We start from the raw sequence: 24,659 nt of genomic DNA, 5'->3' as shown, positions 1-24,659 counted from the left end.
TACTAGTTAGAAGATACCCGAGCAGGACAAAAAGAAAAATCTGGTTTACCCCTTACACACACATACAGACTCCAGGACTGCTGAGCTTCAGTTGGATTAGAAGTAAGAGGCTTGACCACAATCAGGTGGGAGTTAATACATGTCCACTAATGTATGTGCATAAGCAGGACCGTCGCAAGGGCTGTGCCAAGTGTGCAACTCGCACCTCCACAGGGCCTCGCACCTGTGCTGCATTTTCTGATAACCATTGATCTTAGCACTAAAACAGCGTTTTCTATGAGCAACTTTTTTTCTTCATTCTTTTACGTGCGTTTCCCAAAAATGCATTTAAACACAATCACACGCGGTGATGCAGCAGTGCTTTAGGTTTTATGAGTTGCTATCCGCTTGTCAAGTGTTGAAATTTTTATTATAGTTTGAGAATTTTTTATACAGTAGGCTATATAATTTACATTTGGTCACTTCAGATAAAGCATATCCACAACAAACTTGCTTTTATTGAGTGTGCAAATGCTTGGGTGAATTCAGCTCTAACCCTAACCCTAAACAATAAAGGCTTCTCTTCCGCAGCGGATGCTTTATAAAGCTTTTAAAGGATTTTTTAAAGCTTTTAAATGTTGCTAAGTGATGAAGTTTATTGAGGCGCTTTATTGATTTTTGTTATTATTTTGTGATTATTTTAATTAAAGTCATTTCAAATTTTAAAAAGACATTTCAATGCAGATAATGCCTTTATTTCTCTAAACTCCGATTCAGTTTGCTCATGACTTACGCATGTACTGCACTATTTAGCCAAATACGAATAGTATTAAGCAAATAATAAATACATTTCTTATCTTGTTTTCATTACAAATTGATTTAACCTTTATTATGCATGCTTGAGAAAAGTTAAACAAAAGGGCCTTGCTGCTAAAAAATTCAGATTTTTTTCCCTGGGGACAGAATTCACTTAGGCAATTACAAGCTGCACTGGTAGTAAATGTATAACTTGCCAAATCGTAACTAAATGCAGTCCTGTTTTCATTTTCTCAGCGTGCCTTGTTTTATTTACTGTTGTGAGAACGGCCTCGCTCGTCAAGTTTGTATATGGCTTAAGTTCAGTTCTAAAATGACTTATGCAACGATAAATGCCGATATACACTAATAATATGTGGCCGATAACTATTCTGAATCAGACAGCCGATATTATGCACAGCTATTTCATGTACTACGGCTTTTGATCAGTAAGTTCTAATCAATCTGAAATCACTGTAAGGTTGATTCGTTTATAACATGCATGCATTTAAAAAAGCAACACTGGATACAGTAAAAAAGGGCCTCGCGCATTAATTTTAATGAGTAAACTTGTTGCCTCAATTAAATTAAGCAATGGGTCTCCTAAAAAACGTATATATTTACTTTACTTAACTCGGTGGCCACTTAAAATGAACTTAAAATTTTAGGTTCACCAAACTTGGAGCACTGACAACCTTAAAGGAATAGTCTACTCATTTTTAATATTAAAATATGTTATTACCTTAACTAAGAATTGTTGATACATCCCTCTATCATCTTTGTGCATGCACGTAAGCGCTGGAGCGCGCTGCGACGCTTCGATAGCATTTAGCTTAGCCCCATTCATTCAATGGTACCATTTAGAGATAAAGTTAGAAGTGACCAAACACATTAACGTTTTTCCTATTTAAGACGAGTAGTTATACGCGCAAGTTTGGTGGTACAAAATAAAACGTAGCGCTTTTCTAAGCGGATTTAAAAGAGGAACTATATTTTATGGCGTAATAGCACTTTTGGGAGTACTTCGACTCGCCTGAAAAGTCCGCTCCCCTTCTCCCTCTCATAATGGGAGAGGGAGGGTGTTACTGCGCCGAGTCGAAGTACTCCCAAAAGTGCTATTACGCCATAAAATATAGTTCCTCTTTTAAATCCGCTTAGAAAAGCGCTACGTTTTATTTTGTACCACCAAACTTGCGCGTATAACTACTCGTCTTAAATAGGAAAAACGTTAATGTGTTTGGTCACTTCTAACTTTATCTCTAAATGGTACCATTGAATGAATGGGGCTAAGCTAAATGCTATCGAAGCGTCGCAGCGCGCTCCAGCGCTTACGTGCATGCACACAGATGATAGAGGGATGTATCAACAATTCTTAGTTAAGGTAATAACATATTTTAATATTGAAAATGAGTAGACTATTCCTTTAATAAGTTGACTAAAATAATTTTCATGAGTAAACTCGTCTCAATTAAATTAAGTAATGGGGCTCCCAGAAAATGTATATATTTAAGTTCACTTAACTTGTTAGCCACATAGACTGAACTTAAAATTTTCAGTTTACCCAACTTAGAGTTTGTACAGTGCACTTTAACAATTAAGTTCACTTGGTGTTCATAAAGACTGAATCTTATTTCACTTTTTATAACAAGGTGTATTAAAAGGTAATCAGGACCGACTCTATTTCACTCAATGAACTTAATTCTCCACAGAAGCACACAAGAAACTGCACTGTTCACGTGTATCTTCATTATAGTGAAGAGAAATACAATGAGTTAAATGTGGTGCATGCATACCAATGGAAACACTGATCTCCTGAACGATGACTTCACAAAAAAAAACTATAATTTACAAAAAAAACATCAATAATGTTACTAGTGTAAAACTCTAAGAAATTTTATTATAAACTGCATGTCCTATCAGTTGATATTCTTGGACCAAAGATAAATCATTCAAAATCTTCAGGCGCAAGGGTTAAAGGGTATTCCTCACAGAATTTTGAACTAATAATCTTAAATTAATTGAAATGGATGTTTTTAAGTTTATGGCATATGTAAGTTAATAAGTTGAATGAACAAAGATAGTTAAGTTATGGATCCAAAATGCCAAATTTAAGTCATGATTGCTTGACTTGAGTACAAACAGCATTAGGGCTTTCAGTGCATAACAGTACAGACAGACTGATCTATGATTGTCTACAGTACATCCATCCAGCAAAGTGCCTGAATTATTCTAAATAACTACAGATCAGTTTCACAGAAACAGAGAAATCACAGCCCTTCCCAAAAAGGATTTTCCATAACCACTAACAGAAGCATTTTAACTGGAGAAAGTGAGTGAAATTAATCAACAATTCCCCCCTTACTGCTCCAAGACTCCACACTCTGCCATTTACTTGCCCACTAGTAAGAGAAACCTTGCAGAGTTTGCTCCAAACATGCAAAAACACACTAAAAATGAGAGGGATCAAGATGTATTATGCACAAATTTATATTTCATGTGAAAAACCCTTTTGGTTATGTTTCTCGTCCCCATTAGACTTTATCTTTGTCCAAAAACGACTTAAAGTAAAAGTCAAATCATACTTTATAGCAGAAACAATGCACAGAGCAATCCTTTGTTTCTCTATAGAATGTAAAACACACACAAACGTAAACATAGACCCTCACATGCCCTGCCCTACAGCATCTAACACTGCATCATGTGTGTGACACAGAGCATTTAGGACAATCTTTTCAGTCATACAATGTAGCTCTCATTAAGCTTTACCCCACCATCTTTTTTCTTTCTCCGTTTTCATCCATACTTCCCACTTCAGGTTTCTCAGACCTCTGATCATATCATTGATCATATGCAGTATTTTATATCGGCATGACAATGTTTTCTCTTCATGGCAACAACACGTCTTCAATTCCCAAGCCTGCCACTTAGCTTTTTTCCACTTTAACAGAAGCCTCTAGTAATGATGTTTTATTTCCAGACACATGGCACAAAAATACTTGACTCAGACACATGTTAGACTCGTCCAGTGTTCATGCTGAAAGTCTGGTTAACAGTAGGAGAAAATGCTCTCACCGCCAGACAACTCGGAAGGCACATTTTCCTTTTCTTTTTTGTAAACACAACAATAGAATAACTCGTATCACTGTTGCCATTATGACAATAATGTTGTAAGCTGTGCCATGGCCTGGCTACAGTTCATGTCACCATCTGCCACATATGTGTAGACTATGACAGCTGTGATTGCTCTGCTTTGTAATGAAAGACTCTTCACCGTTCAGAGACTTACACCGCAATCACCGAAAATCACTGTGAACCCTTAACATTGCTAAGCACGAGCATCACATGTTCCACAGAACAGCATCACAGTTGTTATTGTTTCAATGCGTTTCCTGCTGTGATCCACCAGCATCCTGCCAGAAACAGAAAGAACCACACCTGTAAGTCATTCATTTCCATTTGGCACACACTTTTATCCAAAGCAACTTGCAATGGATTCAGGCTATACATTTTTCTAGTATGTGTGTCTGATGGGAATCAAACCGATGACCTTTGTGTTGTCAGCGCAATGCTCTATTAAATAAGCTACAAGAACCCTAATAAAATTTATTTCCTTGGATTAAATCCTTCGTAATTTCCTTAGATTCATGTTAGGGTTGCCGCGATAGTCGGTGGAACGGTGATAACCGGTGCTTCAGCCTCTCACCGGTTAGATCACTTGCCCACCGCGACACCGTCTTTCACCGTCGTTTTGATATTTTCGTGTAATTTAATCATTTAGTTTCGTTAGAGAGAGCAAACTGAATGTGTATGGTGCCTGAATTTAGCGGAGCTGAACGCGCGTTACCTCACAGAGCAGCAGGTGTCAGATTTCATTTATTCTTGTCAGAGTTTGCGAGGCGAGCTGACTGACCAGACGAAGGCAGAAGCCGCGTGCTTACTCGTTTTTGTTATAATATACATATATGATGTTTAATATAAGCGAGATCGTTTAGTTGTAGTGTTTATCATCAAGAAAAATAATAAACCCATCATTCAAGCAGTGCTTTATGGAGAAGTAGCCGGTTGCTCTGCTTGGGACTGGCGGGTTCTTTGAGAATTACCTGCGCACATTGACTCAAGCACTTAAGTAAACCAGCTGGTGCACTCACATTGCATGCAAATTCATACGCAATTTAACGCAGCGTACGCAAGCACTGCATTTAAACAGTTGCGTAATTCAAAAGTGAAAGTAAAATGTGAACGTCTGCATGCGCATTTATAAGCCCCTCCCACACGGTGACACCGGTATCACCGGGTTTGTGACGCGCTGATTAACCGGTGGGAAAATTACGTCACCGCGGCAACCCTATGTTTATCCATCAATTCGGTTGTTTTAGCTCTTTCTGCAAATGCTGGCCATAATTCTCTAAATTAAGATTTTCTTTACCTGACAGTCTCTTTAAAAATGCCCCCACATCCAGAGTCCATCTTAACCACTCTTTTCTATAATGACTCTGACCTTAAAGCAAAATTACAGTTTGGTGTTTTTTTTATTTGGCTTTCATTACTGACAATCCGTGTTATTTTAGACACCTGGCAGGGCTTTGCTGATTGAATCCCGTCAACATCTGAGGTGTGGGGCATGATGCCAAACACAGCCACAGCAGCCACAGAGCCCATGAGCTGTGGGTGCTGAGCTTGACATTGCACCTGGATTTCAACATTGTACTACAAGGCCTTGGTGGCTAAAATAGCATTTTAATAAAAATGTATTTTGTAGAAATTAGCCAAAAACATACTGAATGTAAATTAGTCCTTAGCAGCACTTGTCAAGTCTAAAGATACACATCTTGCATAACTGTAGGTATCTAAAGACTGTTTGTATAAGCATGCCCTTGGGGCATGTTTAATATCTACAATAATTTTAAGTAGTTTTAAGCAGCCAAATTACCTATTCTACCGTTAATATATCTGTAAAACAATAAAGACTCATTAGGTATCTATATTAGTTTTTGGTACTTTTTTTTAGGATAGGCCAAAAAAGGAATATGCCACTGTGCACCCATGTTTCAAAGCCTCTGGGCAGTAATTTTTAGTCATGCAAGACATAAGTCCTAATTGATCGGGGAAAGACAGATATCTCTAAAATCATAATCACCATTTAACAACATTTCTTCAAACAATAATTAAACTAGACATTATTTCTCAAAATCAAACTTTTTTAAGGTCGTTTCAGCTACTGCACATGCGCACAGGTTGGCAAGCACCTCAACTGAAAAAGAGGAAATAAATTAGTACAAATGCATTTATGCCTATCACTGTGTACTAAATTTACTAGGTGTGTGTGTGACGGATCACAAAACTCACGGTTCGGATCACATTAAAGTTTTTGAGGCACGGATGGGATTATTTTTCAGATCAGCAAAAAGGGGGTGGGAAAAATCTAATAAATTAAGAAATTACAAACACTTATAAAAAGAACAAAGTTGCACATTAAGGGGCCAGTCAAACAAAAAGCGTTTATGGCAGTTGCAGGTGCCTTTTTTGAATGATATTCTATGGGCAGGGCGCGTTTGCGCGCCGTTTATGCGCCGAGCGCCTTGCGGTTTTTTGCCGCCTGCCGCGCACGCGTTTTTGAAGGAGTGCTGAGACCGGAGAAGCGCCCAACGTCGTTCGAGTCTTTCCATTGTCCAATCGAATGAGGGGAGAGGCGGGCCTTACGTTGTGGTGAGGGAAGTTTACAGTTGCTTTGAAGAACCGGACTCCACTCGCTCACTCTCTCCTGCGTGTTTGTGCACCTCTCACCCTCAAACAAGGTCAGAGCAAGCGCCCTCTTTTTAAAGTTTCTGCTTATATGACAGTTAACAGCAAAAGAGCACTCACGCTTTAATATTTGATTGACAAGACAGCTGACTCGGTGGTTGCTTAGCAATATGAAAAGCCGCGTCGCACTGCTCTTTTTTTTTAAAAAAGGCAGTGCGTCGCGCCTTGCGTTTGCAAGCGTTTAAAGCGCTTTTGGTGTGACTGGCCCCTAATAAGGGCTAACATTAGCATAAGGTACAGAAATCGAGTTAAATGAGCCATAACACTGTCTTTATTGTATAAATTAAATATATTATTATTTTTAGAGCTACAGAAGTGATTTTCTCTTTGTCTTGGGTTGTTTGATTAACATTAATGACACAGACTTAAGTAGGTTAATTGAGGTTACTGTCTCTTTAAATAAGCAGAGACTGGTTTCGGACTGTAATCTATACATACATTTAAGATATAAACAAATGTTTTTATTAGAAAAAGAATACTTTGGAGATAATTTTGTTTATATGTGCCCTGTCAATAACAGAAAGATTTTACGTTTGCTTGTTTGCATCTCCCTGGTGTGTGCGCTATTGAGGGCACTTAAACGCGCGCACACAGAGACTGAGGGCGAATCCCAAACAGCGCAGCATAAAAACATACGTTTTTTCATTGCTTTATTCGGCAAATGTATGTTAATGGACTACAGTATGAGACACATTTGCGCGACTCTCTCTAAAGTTTACACATCAATAGTTCTGATCTTTGAAGGTCATACTCACTGTGATGATTACGTCTGGCCGAATATTCGGTGCATCCCTAGTTTTTCCATTATTTATTTTTCTGAACTAAAATGAAAAACTAATAACGACTCATTATCTGATTTTCTGATTGTGCGCTCAGACCAAAAATAGAAAAAATGAATCAAACGGGTTTAGACAATTTTTAATTTAACACCTTAGCAGACATATACCAATGAAACAATTTTAAACAGATCACGTACTATTGTGGTAACAGATTACAGCCATTTTAATAAGGGTTTGAATAGCAACCATGCTCTCCTGTAAGTCTCATTCGCTTACAGTCCGACTTTTGAAATTTTTTTATTATTAGGCTATTTATTCGGGTACAACACACTGATAATATGTATTACCTGATAAAAAAATATTTGCACTATGCTGAACAAAACCAGCCTACTTGAGAAAAGCCGTAGCTGTGCAACAATTTCCCTGCCATATACTGTATGAAACGCCCATAAGGATTAATGCGACGCGGGATGCAATTTTAAAGTATAAAGACGGTAGCGATCGGAACTCTGGGGTACCTATACTTTGGACAGAGCGGGTGGTCTGACTTACAATAGCCCACTCCCGAAACCTTTTGACAGCATATCTGCACTTCATTCTGACCACCTGTACAGCTCTAAGGAGCTGTTTGGTACTGAAACCATTGTCAGCCAACAACATTCTTTTGTGCAAGGATGTTTGAAATAGTTTGGCAGAAAATAGCCTACTTCATTTGTCAGTAGGGCAATATGGTTTCCGTTTATGTTGGTCAGAAATTTGAGTGGTAGGTTTTGTCCTTTTTAATTTATGTTATTTATATTTTATTATTTTTCTGTGGCGGTTTTTCTCTGCTGACAGTACAATGTTAAAATAATATTTATATTGGCACACACAATTTTTGTATAGCATTTATAATTGTTATAGGCTACTTAATCTCTCTCTCTTTCCAGTAGAGACATTGACTGGTATATACTGGAAATGAGAAATAAAGCGGGTGAACACAGAGTGTATTTTAAGCAGTTGCTGAATAGAACCTTGTGGGAGCTGGATGCAGACCTCCTTAAACCTTGGGTGTGTATGTGTGTTCCGAATAAATTATTTAATTATTAATACATTAAATTAAAAAAAGGAATAAATTTCAAAAGTCGGACTGTGAGAGACTTACAGGACAGCATGATTGCCATTTACACCTTTAATAAAATGGATGTAATATGTTATCACAATAGAACTTGATCTGTTTAAAATGTTTACAATTTCATTGATATATGCCTATAAAGGTATTCAATTAAAAATTAAAATTTGTCTAATTCAGTAGTCATTTTATCTATTTTTGATCTGAGCACACAATCAGAAAATCAGAAAACCCGTCATTATTCATTTTTTCATTTTAGTTCAGAAAATAAATAATGGAAAAACAAGTAGTTTTTTCATTTTTTATTTTTGTTTTTAATTTGAAATTGAACAATTGAATGAATGATACACAGACCCATCATATTTCGCGATTACAGGCCTATTGCAGGCGCAAACAGACAAAGAAACACCAGAACAACCTTTTTTTAGCAATTTTAATGCCGTCTTTTAAATAGGAAATAAAGACAATGTTGCTTAACAAAAGATCAGATAGCCTTTAGGCTAATTCAAAATAAAACACGTAAGTGTGGCAACAGCAGCTGGCCCCCCATCTACTGGCTAAAAAAATCTTGGCCCGAGGCCAAAGTTACTGATATATATATATATATATATTAAATCGAATTAATATAAATACTGGTAAACAATTGGTTAAAACTGAGCTGCAGCATTCTCTTTAGTTAGTTAAAGTAGATGTAAAACATCTAAAAATAGAAATAAACACCCCCATAAAAGACCAATGTAAAATGTGGTGGGTGTGAGAGAAAAGGCTTCTTACTAATCTTAGGGGCTGATCACACAAAACGCGATTAAAACGCTTGGAAATGCAAGGTGTGCCTTTTTATGTTGCTAGGCAACCACTGTATCAACTGTAGTGTGAGCGTTTGTGAAATTTTGTATGGTACAAATGTACAAGCAGAGCTCTGACCTTGTCTGAGGGTGAGAGGTGTACAAACAGGAGACGTGAGTGGGTGAAGTCTCCAGTTGTTCCAAGCAAATGTAAACTTCTGTCACGACAACAGAATGTCCGCCTCTCCCCTCATTCGATTGGACAATGGAAGAACGCAAATGACGCCGGGCGCTTTTCCGCTCAGTGTTCTCCTTCCAAACCATGTAGTGTGAGAGGCAGCCAAAACGCAAGGTGTTCGGCATGGATAAACAGCATAATGCTCACTGCCCATAGAAAACCATTCAAAAAAGGCGCCTGCCACTGCCATAAATGTGTTCTGTGTGATCAGGCCCTTACTCCTTTAATAAGCATTCTTTCTATAAATCTTACTCTAACATAAAAAAACAACAGAAGAAACAGAATGAAAATAACTGAAATCTATTCAAAAGCCAAAATTAAAGGGCAACTATTAGGCAAAATTCACTTTTACAAGGTGTTTGGACATAATTTGGACAGAAATGTGTTGCGATCTGGGGAAATCCTGAGATAAAGCGTGATGGAAAAGGCTAATTGTCTAGAAGAGGCAAATCATCTCAAGATATTATTCACAGTTTTAATTATACAAGCTGACAATCTAAGCAGAGCTGACATAAATAAATAAAGAGATAAGAATGAAAAAATGGGTCATTGCACAGCAGGAGATGTTATCAGCAGGAAGTGGATCAAGGCATAGTCAGACCAAGTGCCAAACCCAAGAGAACAATCCTTTCCTGAGTAAAACAGCTGCCTGAAGACATTCAACGCAAATGATTAACGGTGCTATTCAATGCAAGGTGGTCTATAACAGGGCTTGACATTAACTTTTTGAGCAACTTGTCCTTCGGACAAGTAAATTTGTGTTTCACTTGTCCATGCACAAAAGTCACTTGTCCGGGTAAAGATTTATAATATGAATGAATGAATGAATGAATGAATGAATGAAGCTTTATTTGTCACATGGTCACAAGAACCAGTGAAATGAAACCATCAACCTGTCCATACATACAATACATAAAAAACAATGGGGTAGACAGAACAGGTCGACAGAGCATTAAGAAGAAAAACAGCATTACATGAGGAAGGGTAGGTTAAAAAAAAAAAAAAACCCCCAGACTGTGCTCCAAAGGGAGTACAGTTTGGGAACAAGGAAAAAAACACCACAGCAACATAAGCACATAGTCAGTACATCTTACAACATAAACAACACACAACTTGCAACACGATAGGGGGGAATGGGGGTTTGAGATAGCCCAGCGCAGGCAAGCAGCCATCCGGTCCTGCAGCCATGTTAGGCGCTGGTCTCAGACCCGTCTGTCCGGCTGGGGGGTACAAAGCGGCGAAGGCGAGGGATTTGGGTACTGGGTGGTGATTGCATATATATGTGATAATGTATTTTTTGTGTTTTGCTAATCAGTGGCAGAGCAAGGGATTTTTCATAGGGGTGGCCAGGCAGGGGCCAGCAGTTACTCTGGGGTGGCATATAAAATCTCTATCATTCAACCTTAAATTACTTTTAAGTATTATAGGTGTGTTAATCAGAATAATGTATAACATACAATTGCTACAATTCTTTAATTTTAATTTAAATGAATTGAGATTAACATACAATTTATAGTCATAATTCAACCTCATGTTTTTTTAAACTATTTAATCAAATAAAACTTTTGAAATTTACTTTGAAACCAGGATTTATATCTCCCATTGCTGAAAAAACTATAGAGACCAGACAATCATGTGAATTTTGTAGGCCACTGAAATGTATTTTACTAAGATTCATTTGGCTGCTTCTTGTTACTCTTTCTAAAGAAGGATGCTATATCTGCTGCCCACATTTCAATGATTGTCTGCCATTAAAACACTAAAGCAAAACATTAAAACATTACCATGTTTTAAAAAACTCATTAGGGTAAATGTATCTAGATTATCTGCTATATATAAAAGCAATCTTAATCCTAGCATTTACTCTGTAATGTTTGTGTGGGATTTTAATGTACAGTGACGAACTCTGTCAGATTCAAATCAGCTGTCGCGCAGGCGCAGCGCACACACACATATAGGCGAGCTGAAAGAGAGATTCTCGTTATAAAACAGATTCTTAAACAAGATTTTAAGCCCATTATGTGTTTTTACCGAACTTTAGAAGAGAAAAATACGGACTTAAATCGCTTTGACACACAGTGATGAAAACGCGGTTGAAGTGCCTGTCAGTTATTATTCACGCCGGAGCCTGAAGAAACATCACTCACCACTCCACGCCATCTTGCGACTCCCGCCCCTCCGTGTTCGTCGATGAGGTTTAATGCGCGCGCAGCTTGTTTAGTAACAATAACAGTAACATGTAAACGTGTGTGTGTGTGTGTGTCGGCGCGCCGCGCTCTCTGTTCAATATTCCGCTCGGTGTTTTCGATGCGCGTCCTGCTCTGTCGTTAACGGCATATAACGTTAAGTAACATTGTTTGAAATTTAACTTGTCCAGTCGGACAACTAATTTTCTCTTACACTTGTCCTAGAAAAAATCCAGTTGTCCCGGACAAGCGGACAAGCCTTAATGTCGAGCCCTGGTCTATAATATCTGGAGAAAGCTATCTGATAGTGTCACTAGACGGCACAGTCCCAAGCTTATTGTACTTCTGGGCAGAATATGCTGTGCACCAGGCATCAGCAGTCAGTGCTGTCATGTTTAGAATTCTAGCAGATAGCTTTTTTTGTAGACCTTCTTGGTGTGCAAAACCATTAGTTAAAATAAACTGAAAGAAATAATTTGATGAAATAAATGTACTTTTAGTTTAAATTAACACTATTAGAACTATCTGAAGTGGCAGAAAAAAGTAGTCAGTGGATTTGGCTCAAGCAGAACAATCCATGCTGGGCCCAAAGTAAAGCAACAAAGTAGTTGAGGTTTCATTTCACCCGTCAACCTTTTAACAAACCATAGACTTCATCAATAAGGCAGAGATCAGGAACAATTGAGCATGGGACAAAAGCTGAGGACTGATCATCCTGCAGCGGGCCACACTTGCTGGGGGTGTATTGTGTTGAAAGGCCAAAAAACAGAATGAAGTACAGGCACACTACTGATGATATGTCCCATGCCCAATTTACCTGAAACATTATCCTGACTAAAACATAGCTCCTATACAGCATGCAAAATCCACTAGTTGTTTATCTACCATTGATAGTATCAAGGTGAATTTCGAAAAAGTGTTCACCGATATGGCACAAAACATAGCAGTGACTAGGGGTGGGCGGTATGAGCAAAAATTAATATCAAGGTATTTTACACTCTTCAGCCGGTATAACGGTATTACGGTATGTTGCCATATGAGATGAAACATTTTGGAGTCACACTGTAGTAAACCTTAGTTAAATTACGGACAAAATTTGTATTTTTAACCTTATGTTACTAATAAGTGAGGGATTGGACATAGACATGATTTTTATCTTTTCCCATTTTTTCCTTTAAAAGTGCCATTGTGTGGATGGGTGGACTCATCTTCTTATGCATATTGTCACTAATATGGGAAGTATGAAAATATGGAAATTAGATTATTTGCTGGTAGGCTATATGCCTTATTACAATGTTTTACGCTACATCCAACAACTTTAAAGCTGTGTGCTGTGTATATCTTGTGTCTGTTTGATTTATAAATATACAAAGAACAAGATTTTCTTTTTGTTGTTAATATGAACATCTGATGGGAGATGCCATCTCACTTTAAATTATTATTAATCCCTGACCGCATTAATGAATGCAGTTTATTAATACAAGTTAGTTATATTAATAAATGTATTTATTGCATTTAATTTAATTAACCACCAGCAGATTCACATTGCCAAAAACACTCCACTCATACGTTGTATTGTTTAATAGCCTCTCTAATTAATAAATCTGCATTAAGAAAAAGAAATTTACCATTAAAGGCTGTTTTTAATGTGTTTGGTATTTTGTTTACGTTATCCGCCAAAGGACTCGGAACGCGCTATTCATTTAACTGTAACTCCTCGACCATTTGCGCTATCAAAAAAGGAATGGTTCCTAAAAGAAGATAAATTGCACTTTTTGGCAAATTATGGTTATTACGGTAATTTCTTGCTTTCCGTCCTCCTATCGCTTACCTGGAAGGCGCGTGCAGGGCGCAGTAGAGAGCAGATCTGAGTGAAAAGGGAGTAACACCGTTAAACGACTTTGAAGCAATGAGGTAATATAAAGCCTCCTAAATGTATAACACTGTTGACGCGCTGTTGGTGCCTTGGGACTCGACAGCCCGCCTGTTTAAGTTGATTTTCAATAAAGCAGTGTTGATTTTGTTCGCTTCTGGGTCCTGTTTCAGAACCTGGTAACTTAATGCTTAGGTAAGCCACGGGTTTGTTTCTCGCCAAACTCGCTGTACAGATCACAACACCTGAAATATAGTCTTTGGCAGGATTTGCGTGGACTATGATGTGCATCCTCTTAAAAAAATGATGATTAAAAATGGATTGAAGTGCGATCGGAGCTTTTCGTTTTGTGTTTCTTTGGACAGCGCATCTCGGGAACGGAGGTATGACTTTTAAGACTTGGGTAAACTCCCGCGGGGTCTTAAAAAAAATAACATTCATAAAGTTCAATTTAAGTCCTAGGATGAAGATCTGGGCGTTTTAAGGCCATAGATATAACTTTCTGAAGGTTAGTTTTTTTAACACCCCGCGGGAACCCTGATAAGTGCAAAAATAGAATTTAAAATATGTAACCCCGGTGTCAACGGTTTTGCAAAATCCATATCATGGCGTGACACAATACCGGTAATTACTATCATACCGGTTTATCGCCCACCCCTAGCAGTGACTCTCGTGAATTGCGTGAATCCAAGATGGCGTCATTACCGGAAGCTAATTATTACAGTTGATAAAGTTTCAAGATGCACCGATTGACTGGCCAGAGACCAGAATTTTACTCATGATCAACCGGATCGATAACCAGCCTCACAACATTCTGATTTCGAGCCAGTCTTGTTGTTGCCAGTTGCGCAAGCATTAACGTCTCAGCCACATGCACACTCGCAGTTGAAGCAGCACCCGTTATCCAACAGCAAAATTAACTTAATTCCATATCTGAAAACGTGATTCGCTTGACTAAGACCATGACCCGTACCGTCCCCACAAATCACGCCATAATTAGAAACCTTCCGACGTGAACACACATGACTTTTAAAAACACCTGCCTTTCAGCATTTATGGAAAAGAGTCCTAATGGTCTTCGGTTTTAGACATCCGCACCGCAAATGACACTTTGATATAATTTCACCACTTCACCTGCCCGTGTGCAGGACTCTGCTCTGGAGAAATCTGATTAACTTCCTTAGCCCAAATACACAATAATGATTAGGTATTTTATAGGGGTGGCACGGTTCACAAAGCCCACGGTTCGGTTCGTATCACAACCCAAGAAGCACGAGTTCCAGGTGAATCTAGCCGAGCATGACATCTCATCACGCTGGAACCCAGTCTGTGCATCGAGTAAACACCTCCCCAAACGGAGGCTCACATTGTGGAGGCTTTAGGTAATATACGGGCACAAGGCTACATTGCGTATGCGTCGAACCGTGCGACACAAACACGCTCCAAACCGAGAGAAGCAAACCGCACTTTATTTTTTAAAACTGTTCAAATTAGAGTGACTACACCTCCCGCTTTGCATTGTACTGTGCAGCATTTCAACCTTTGTCCCGCACGTCACATATTAGGGAAATATGTCCCACATTTTTATCAGTGTTGGTTTAATTGTCATGTTAAGAAAATGCGTTCTTTAAAACGTCTTAAAAATGTGGCGTAGTTTTTCCAATATTTAACAGGGCTTCGTCAAAAGCAACAAACTTTTCTCACATCACTCTTGTGGTACTTTGAATAAAATAACCAAATAAAACAACTCTTTATTTAGCCCAGCTTTTAACCAATAGTTAAGAGGAAAGCAGAAAACGCTGTTGTTGAAGCAACACTATGTAGTGCTCCATGTAAGATTGGCTTACGGCTACCCCATGTGGACATTATTTAAAGGTCAAAAAACTACATATTGTTGCTATGTAGGCAGGCGGCCGTCAATTAAACTAAAGAGCGGATGTCTCTCTCTTCGTCACCGTGATAAAATGCAGGCACGCATGCATGCACACACACACACACACGTACGTTTTTCTGCAATCAGCTACCTTGTCGGAAAAGTATATCACAAAAATGCTGCAGTCTTGGCCCTCAAAATCTGTCTGGTGGTGTGTTCTGGAAGTACATGTGAAGTGGATCAAAACCTTTCCAAAGTTGTCTTAGAACCAGTACCCATTAACCATTCTTGTCTTAGGACAACTTTGATGAATGTTTTTGATCCACTTCAATTTACTTCCAGTTCCGAGCAGAGGTGGGTAGTAACGAATTACATTTACTTCGTTACATGTACTTGAGTACATTTTTTGGGTAACTAGTACTTTTAGAGTAAATTTAAGGATAGGTACTTTTTACTCTTACTCAAGTACATTTCTAGTGAAAAAACTGTACTTTTACTTCGCTACATTCGGCGGCGTTACTGTGCTACTGTCAAATGGTATTAATTAGGGATGGGCATAATTAATCGACGATCGATAATTGATTATTAAGAATTTCGTCGATCACGTTAATTTGTTATCAATTAATCTAATGCATTTATGCATTTTTTTAATCTAACTCCTGTTTCACAAATACTCAGTATGCAGTGCGTTTGCGTATGTGTGCGGCGAATCCGTCAAGCACCCGTTGCAATGCGCTGCTGGCCGCTTATTCTGCATATAAAACGTTCATGTGATTGACACTTTCTGTGAACACTTTTCCGCATAAACAATAGAACAAAGCATCATTTTATTTTCACAAAACAAAATATTTTAGATATTATTTGACAGACTAGTAAGTGTGGATCAAGGATGTTTAAAATCTCTAGCCTGGTGGTAAGGATCTGAATGGATCAAATCAGCAGTTTTGCAATGCTTTATTTATCTCCACATATATCATAAATAAAAATAAGCAGAGTAACTTTGCAAGTCTACACTTCCACATTATATATTTTCTACTATGTATGTATATGATTTCCAAATAATAAACGAGAGTATTCAACAACAAAAAGCGTCTCATATGGCAAATAAATATCCTCACATTAACATAGCAGCATAATGAAATGAATAAACAGACAATGAAACAGGATTGAAATATAAATGGTATTATTATTACCGGAAAAAGCAATATTGCTAAAATAATCTCTGAGGTAAATGCGTCAAAAACGCTGTTACCCGCAAAATAAGTCTAAATGAGCAATAAAAGTGAGAAAAAAAGCATTATTAGGCCACGTCTCAAAACTTTAAATGACAAAAATATATTTAAAAGAAATGTATACTTAGTTATTCAAAGATGCACACATTATTCCATATTACTCCTGTTTATGAGCACGTTTGTCTCTGGCCTCGCTCTGTTATGTAATAGATTGACAGGTGCGCATCTCCGTCTTTCAAACATATATAATTTTGTAATTACTACCTTAGGAAAATTAGCCATGATTTTATCATTGTGAAAAAAAATTTTTTTTGCAGATTAAAAACGATTGGTATTTCCGCAATTTTACTACAAATACCATGGTTATGGTATATTGTGGAGTTGGAGACCATAGTAAATTTGTGTCTACTGTTGTTTTACAACAAATAAAAACTAAAAGACTATGTTAGTATAATTAAACAATGGTGAATGGGGCTCACAAAACGCATGCTGTTTCACACATACTCTGTATGCGGAATAAGCCAAGTTAGCACTGAGGTACCTGTGCATCCCGGTCAGTCTCCTCGGAGCGGCTGTTTTCAGCGGCTGGACTGTCAAAACATGCTTTTATTTCTCAAAAAAATCAGTAGACTGGTGCAGAAGTTTTATGCGAGTTACTAAAGTTAGTTATTTTTCACGAGGCTTTAAGTAGCCTAATTTGTTATAGCCTAATGTTAGGAAGGCTAATATCTTGCACTTTCTTCTGGCTTGAATATTTTTGAGTTACATTTTGACCAAACCTTTCAGATCTAAGTATTATGTTTTTGTTTAATTTAATGTTAAACATGAATCTGTTTTTTTTTATTTTGGAACTTATGAGCTCTTTGTTTAAGAACGCTGGCTCGCAGCTGCAGGTTCCGCTGCTTTAGAGCACCGCACATGCACGCACATTTATGTTTGAAACATAGTTTAACTATCTGCCACAAGTTGATCTTGTAATAAAGGTCTCATCGAGGAAGAACACGCTGTATATTTGTATTCATTGCATTTTTTAAGTATAAAAGTTAAATAACAAATTTTATTATAAAAATATTAATGATTAATCGATAGTCGATCGTTAATTCTCCCGACGATCGACAAAGAAAACTTAATCGAATGCCCATCCCTAGTATTAATTAATGAATATATATTTTTAAAAAGTTTAGGGCGTGTTCGAAAGTTTCGCGAGACAGGCTGCGTCATGCTTTAGCGCGCACGACCGCGCGGTCACACCCTTTAGCGCGCGCGGCCGCGCGTAGATGATATGAGAAGCAGATGAGGCCGCGTGTGCATTGTGCGAGATATCGGAGGGAGATCATGCATGGCGGCTTCAAGTTCGGTCTATGTTTTCACTCCAAGAGTTCAAAAAGAATAGTTTCATAATGCGAAGCATGCTTTGTTCAATAAACGAGCTGACATCTCAGCGTACAGGAATTCAAGATCCAACCTGAAGTGGTAAGTCACAGTAATGTCTATTTGAACACTGGTCATTTCACACACTGTCCGAGTTTTTTTGCCATATGCACTCTTGTGCAAGCGATGACCAAACAAGTGTAAGTTAAACCATACAAACAGCACGTTCACATCTGCACATTTCTATATAATTTCCCCACAACTAAACAAACTGAAAAGCATAATGTAAGGACGTCTTGCATTTATACACAAATCCGGACACCTCACTAATGTGTAGAAAATACATTCAAATAAAAACGGGATTGTATTTTATTTAAATCCTTCCTAAAGAATGAATGAATAAAAATAAAAGAATAAAGTTTGATTTTAAAGAAACATGTATTATATATTATAATAAATGTAGAGTTGATTTGCACAAACAGATAAGTTCCATATGAAATTCTAAAATGATCATTTTTATTAAGCTCCTGTTTATGTTCAGTAATTGCACTTTAATGGCAATGAAAATAACCTATTCATATAAAAACATGATAACAAACAGACACACACGTTCTTTTTTGTTTACTGTTTGCATGTTTAAAGGCAGATACTGACAAGTTTGTGTTGTGAACATGAAAATAAATACAGAGTTAACCGTCAGAAAAACATCTGTGTGTGTGTGTGTTTGAGATTTTTTCTCAAATGACACGTTATGTGATGTTAATGTACCCATTGGAGGACTGAGATAGGCTGCTTTACTTATAAGCAGAACAATGAGACTTTTAAGGAGAGGTTTGTGAAAACCCTTCAAGTAGTCTGAAATTCAGTGCTTTTGCGCTTACTTCTCTATCAGATCGGAAGTAACGAGTAACTAACTACTTGAGTAGTTTTTTCATCTGATACTTTTTTACTCTTACTCAAGTAAATAATTAGATTGATACTTTTACTTTTACTTGAGTACATTATTGTATAAGTACTTGTACTTGTACTTGAGTACAGATTTTGGGTACTCTACCCACCTCTGGTTCCGAGTCATGGTATTGAAGTCGTGATTTGCGCCTCCAAAAACTGCCTGGAATGCAGCAAAAGTCTTAACATTAAACGAGCTTGGTTTGTTGTCCTTGAAAGGAGCTCAAGCCTACGTTTATAACTTCATTTCATGTTAAAACTAGGGCTGTCAGCGTTAACCCATGCGATTAATTTTTTATCATTAACACATTAAAATCAGTCAATCAGACCACCAGCACGGCATCGGGGCTTGATCCGCAGGCACAAGGTTTGTTCTTAGAGCCGTGAAGACCTTGTAAAGATGGTCCGCGAGAGTCTTTCGAAAGAATACGGAGTAGGTTTCTCTGCTCTCGTAGGACTTCATCATCACCAGTATGTGCTGCGCATCAAGACAAAACACACAAGCACACGCATGGATGTGGTTGGCCTGCATGTGTGTGTGAACCACGGGGCTCTGAATGTGACAGATGCTTTGCCAAAACAACTATGCATGTTACAGTATCCACTTTAAATTCAGGGAGCAAAGGTTGCTGTGGAGTTTAGTAATCATAATAAATCTGTATTAAATGCTCCCACTAATTATTCTATAATTTCTGTGTGTCATATTATCAGCATTCATATATGCAACGAAAGAGTTTTCTAACAGAGCACAACACTGTTTACAAGAACATAAATTCCTCATAAATCTAGTGACTAGTTTACTTTCAAAATGCACCACATTGATGTGTTACATTAAAATGCACAAAGTTACTGAATTAGTTCAGTCTGATGGTTTACTTCGGCATAGTAAATGATGTTTAACAAATAATGTTTAACAAAAATATTAGTGGGCTATATTCATAATTTTGCAAATTAACAAGTAGGGTGTGATTAATCTGAAAATATATTTAAGTACAAATTTTTAACATTTAAGTAGGCTACAGTGCAGTTTTTATTTAACGTTTGGGCACATTTTAATTTAATCATTAATCTTATTTAAGTTTTTGTTTACTTTTAAGCACAGTGCAGTGTTAATGTTTAAACTCTGTAATGGTTGCCTGACAAAAATAAATATTTATATAAGAAATAAAAAAATATTGATTCTTATTAGGAATAAAACTTTTTTTTAAACTGTGCATACACTCTTAGAATTGAATGTGTTAAAAAAACAACACATTAGTGTTGATTCTGGGACAACACACTAAATGCGTTGTCCCAGAATCCACCCATCTCTGTGTTATTATAGAAACAACACATTTTGTGTTACTTTTAACACAACTTGTGTTATATTTTAACACAAAATCAACACAAAATGACACAATGTGTTTAAATACACATAATGTGTCAAAAGCTTAACGCACAAAGATGTGTCAAAAATTAACACATCCTTTTTAAGAGTGTAGCTCTGAATAGTTAGACCTACTACACTTCTGGATTTTAACATCATTATGGTGGTACTTGGAGAGCCAAATATTTTCCGAGGTGGTACTTTGAGAACCACTGTTATAAGCTAAGGGCAGAATACAAATCTTTTTATATCATTACATTATTATCCAATAAAATTTCAATATAACATCCCACATTGTCCCACACAAACTTACTACTTGGGTAACTTACTACTAGGGGTGGTCATCCTATTTCAAATGAAAAGTAGATTTTGTAACTTAATGCAGTTTGGGTAAAAGTGCAATGTTTAATCATTTCTTTTATGATGAAACTAGTTTTTATTAAAGAAAAGTGGAATGAAATTTTTGTTTGTACCCTATATGCTGTCATTTATAGTTCATAACAACTCTAAATGGTCTTCAAAGACTTGAGAGTACAGAAAATGTTTTTCTAAGAAAAACCTATTATGTAAATATCCAAAACAAGCAGTGATTCGACAGTATCTCTATTATGCCCGGTGACCTTACTGGCTCTGTTACTCAACTCCACATTGAAAGGGAGGGAGAGGAAGTGATGAGACGCCACTAGAGGAGGACTGGACTAAACCACATCCTGAAGCAAAATGGATGGATTAAATACAGGAGGAAAACTTCCTTCATCATTTATAGGCTATAAACAGCTCCATAAACAAAGAGGATGACACTCCAAATCCTGCATATGTCAAACACTTTCTCTTATATCCAAGCAGATTGTATTTTTTAGAATATCACACTAGGTGCATTTACATTGATCATTTTACGATCAGTTTAACCCTTGTGCATTGTTTAAACTCACTACACTTTCTTGTTGTTCGTGGATGAAAACACCCACTAAATTAAATGGCTGTAAAAATGTATCAGATACATTTTTTTGCATAAATCTGTTGATCAACCACAGTACTTTGCGATCAAAAAATGTCGTTAAAATGGAAGTCAATGGGGCAAAAACAGCCACAAACAGCAAAGGAGAGATAATTTTTTTATCTGATGCTGCATAAAAACTAAAAAATGCATCAAATCCAAAGTTTTTACTAATCTCATGCCCAAGACTGTGAAAAAGATAAAACATCCAGTCCACAATCACTTTTTATATTAAAAATCTGTGACTTTGTTTCCCCCAAATCAGTGACATCACTTACACACTTGGCATTTAAAGAGTTAAAATCATGAAATTTTTTTAAACATTTGGTTGTTTTGATCAGAACTGAGGTTGAGCATTTTCCCAAAATACGTGTCAATATAAATGTCACCAAAAAACATTCCGCTTGCTGAAACACATAGAAAGTTGTGGCCAAATAAACACTCAAAACACCCCATAGTGGCTGAAAACGTCCCCAACAAGGGTTAAAAGTCCAATCCATATAAACACCTCAATCTGAATAAATATTCTCAAACCAAATGAAATTGTAGTCAGTTTGAGAGGAGTGGGATAAACCTTTCTATAAACAGTACACAATAAAAACTCTGCCATGTAAATGCGTCAACCGATTACTTTGCGTCTACATCATCAAGTCAAGTGGTCAGGCGTAGTTAGAATGCAAAATTGTGGCAGCAAAACCAAACTGGAGTGCAGCTGAAACAACACATTTATTACAAACACTTATGGAACGAAATATAATTCAATGACTGGATGGCAGGAAGGTTAAAAATACAGATTTATGCAAAACAGTTAGTGAACAATTAAAAGAAATTGGTGCAGATTGTACAGCAGAGGTCTCAAACTGGCTTGATGCCATTTCTGAGATTAACATCTCGTTAAAGTGCCGCAGAGCTTTTATTTTTTACATAAAAACACAATATTTCAGTAAATACACTGTTTTCTATTATTTATCATATAATAGGGCTGTCACTTTTTATTGGGTATTCGAATATGCATTCGAACATGACGTGAAATATCCGTATTCGAACTATCCGGTTTTTAAAATGCCATGGGTAGCGCATTTTTAACAGTAACACGTAATAGGAAGGAGACTGAGAGTGAGACCGACGATGCCAACTGTGCGCAAGAGAGGGAATCAAATTGGACCAACATGAACCTCATGTGCATGTCGAGATAGAATTATATTCTGTAAATAAAATGACATATTATTGTTTATATTGTTAAATATTATAGCAGAATAAAAAGCTTTTGTTAATACATTCGCATTATGAAATTAGCATGTATGAAGATAATTTCATCATTTTTACAACGCAATGTAAACTTTAAACATAACAAAAGCATTTGTCTTGTAAGCGGATTTGAAATGATCATGTGCTGACTGTCGCGCGTCACAGACGACAGAGTCAAGTGAGATCTGCTTAACTTAGCGGTAAATTTAATTTCATATCAAATATCAAATGGTTTGTGCTCTCTATCATTAAAAACGGTCAAGCAAACAGCACGCGCTGAGATAACGTACTTGTGAATGACGGCTCACAAATGCGCGGGATAGGCTATGTATGTGTGCTTGTTGTCAATGAGATTCTTTCTCACAAACGCGCTCAAGTGCGGGAGTTTTCCGCCGAAATCTGCAGGCGCGGATTCCGTTTGGGCATGGCTATATTTTTTATATAAGTTGTTATTCATAAGTTGATAACCTGCTGTTTCAAACATTAAATAAAAAAAGGAATCCAGACAATCCTGTTTATGGCTGTCACTGTTAATAAATTTGTGAATGAATCTCCATTACGCGCGGGAGGCACCTAGATATTCGAATATATTCGGAAACATTGCATGATATTCGATATCCGTTCGAATTAGATTTTTCTCAAAAGTGACAGCCCTAACATATAATAACACTTAAAAATATAAACAGTGCTTTTTGTCTTTTTATACATTATTTTAATTAGGGATGGGACGATTACCGGTTTCACCATTAACCACAATAAAATGTCCTGATGGTCCACTCCAAAGTTCTGACAAGATTAACTGCTCAAATGGTGACAATGATATAATTGACGTGAGGTGCAGATGAGCAATTAAAATCTAATTACGCATTTCATTATCCTTGCCGTCACAGAGAGCGGAGCTCCTGGTTGCGTAGCAACAAAAAACGCGGAAACTCCTGAGTGCTTTCCAAAGAAGAAAGAAGTACCTTGGATCGCATTTAAACATGTGTTTTTCGATAAAACTGTGAACTATATATATTTTTGACAGCAGATTGGGCCGCAGAGAAGGTTTAGTTTCCATTAGTTTCCATTCCAGGTCACTATATTCCAGCCCGCTCCCACCAATCTTTACTACGGACCTTTATCAACACGCTTCTGCTTTTTGGAGGAGGGAGGGGTTGTATTGAGATACTCTATAGAAATGCACAGCCACCAAAAAAGTTCAGCCTCCTACACTTATCTTTTCCTCATACATTTCAGCAGTAGTATGCCTACAAGTTGACGCTGTTGTTTAATTAGAGCAATACTTTACATAGAAATAGCACGTATAAGAAAAAAAATGGAACTCCATGTTGACAGGAATAAAAGGCGGCAAAGAGGAAAGGCTAATGTGCGCATGTCACAATCACAAATTCATTCCGATTGAAAGTGCTGGCACATGTAAACACCACATCGGATTAGATAATGTCTAATGTAACAGTCCACAGAACATCAATCGAAATTATTGTAATCAGAATGACAAAAAAGTGTACATGTAAACGAGCCATTTCTTGTACAATGTTGTGTTTACATATACAATGGGAGTCATGGCCTTTTTTAACCACCCTAATTCAAATACATTTTAAAGCCTATTACATTTTCACCAAATGTTCTCCTTATATTGAATGATTTTATGATTAAAAAAACCCGTAAATGACCAAAAAATTACTAATTACAAATTTTCACAGGCAGGGTCACATATTGTTATATTATACAATTTGCTATAAACTAACACTCTTGTTTACGGAGGTCAGTCGCCGCTTCTGCCTTTTCAATAACTTGATGCACAGTATGCGAGTATTGATCATGGAGCACCGTGCAGTCTGACATGTTTTTTGCTCACGACACCTCAAGATTTCTACGATTCAAAATGCATAGTCAGAAACATTAACATTCGTAACAGACAAAAAAATCCTAATGTCTAAACAGGACATAACAGGATACTGAGGATACACTATACAGCACTGCCACATAATACAACTGAAAAAAGAGAGAGATAGTACAGGGCCACGTAGAGAAACACGGAGGGGAAAGAGCAGAGAAGAATGATACGGTTTT

General features: G+C 37.2%; 1 protein-coding gene across 6 annotated transcripts in view; it reads right to left on the bottom strand.

Annotated features, from left to right (window-relative positions):
* Positions 1–24,659, bottom strand: part of ehbp1 (EH domain binding protein 1) — a 206,769-nt gene that overhangs the window by 158,927 nt on the left and 23,183 nt on the right. The gene's annotated exons all lie outside the window — the stretch shown is intronic.

The sequence above is a fragment of the Misgurnus anguillicaudatus genome, chromosome 7 (genome assembly GCF_027580225.2).
Source record: "Misgurnus anguillicaudatus chromosome 7, ASM2758022v2, whole genome shotgun sequence".
In the NCBI taxonomy this organism is placed as follows: Eukaryota; Metazoa; Chordata; class Actinopteri; order Cypriniformes; family Cobitidae; genus Misgurnus; species Misgurnus anguillicaudatus.
Note: the sequence above shows the minus strand (reverse complement) of the source record. Positions and strands in the feature narration are given on the sequence as shown.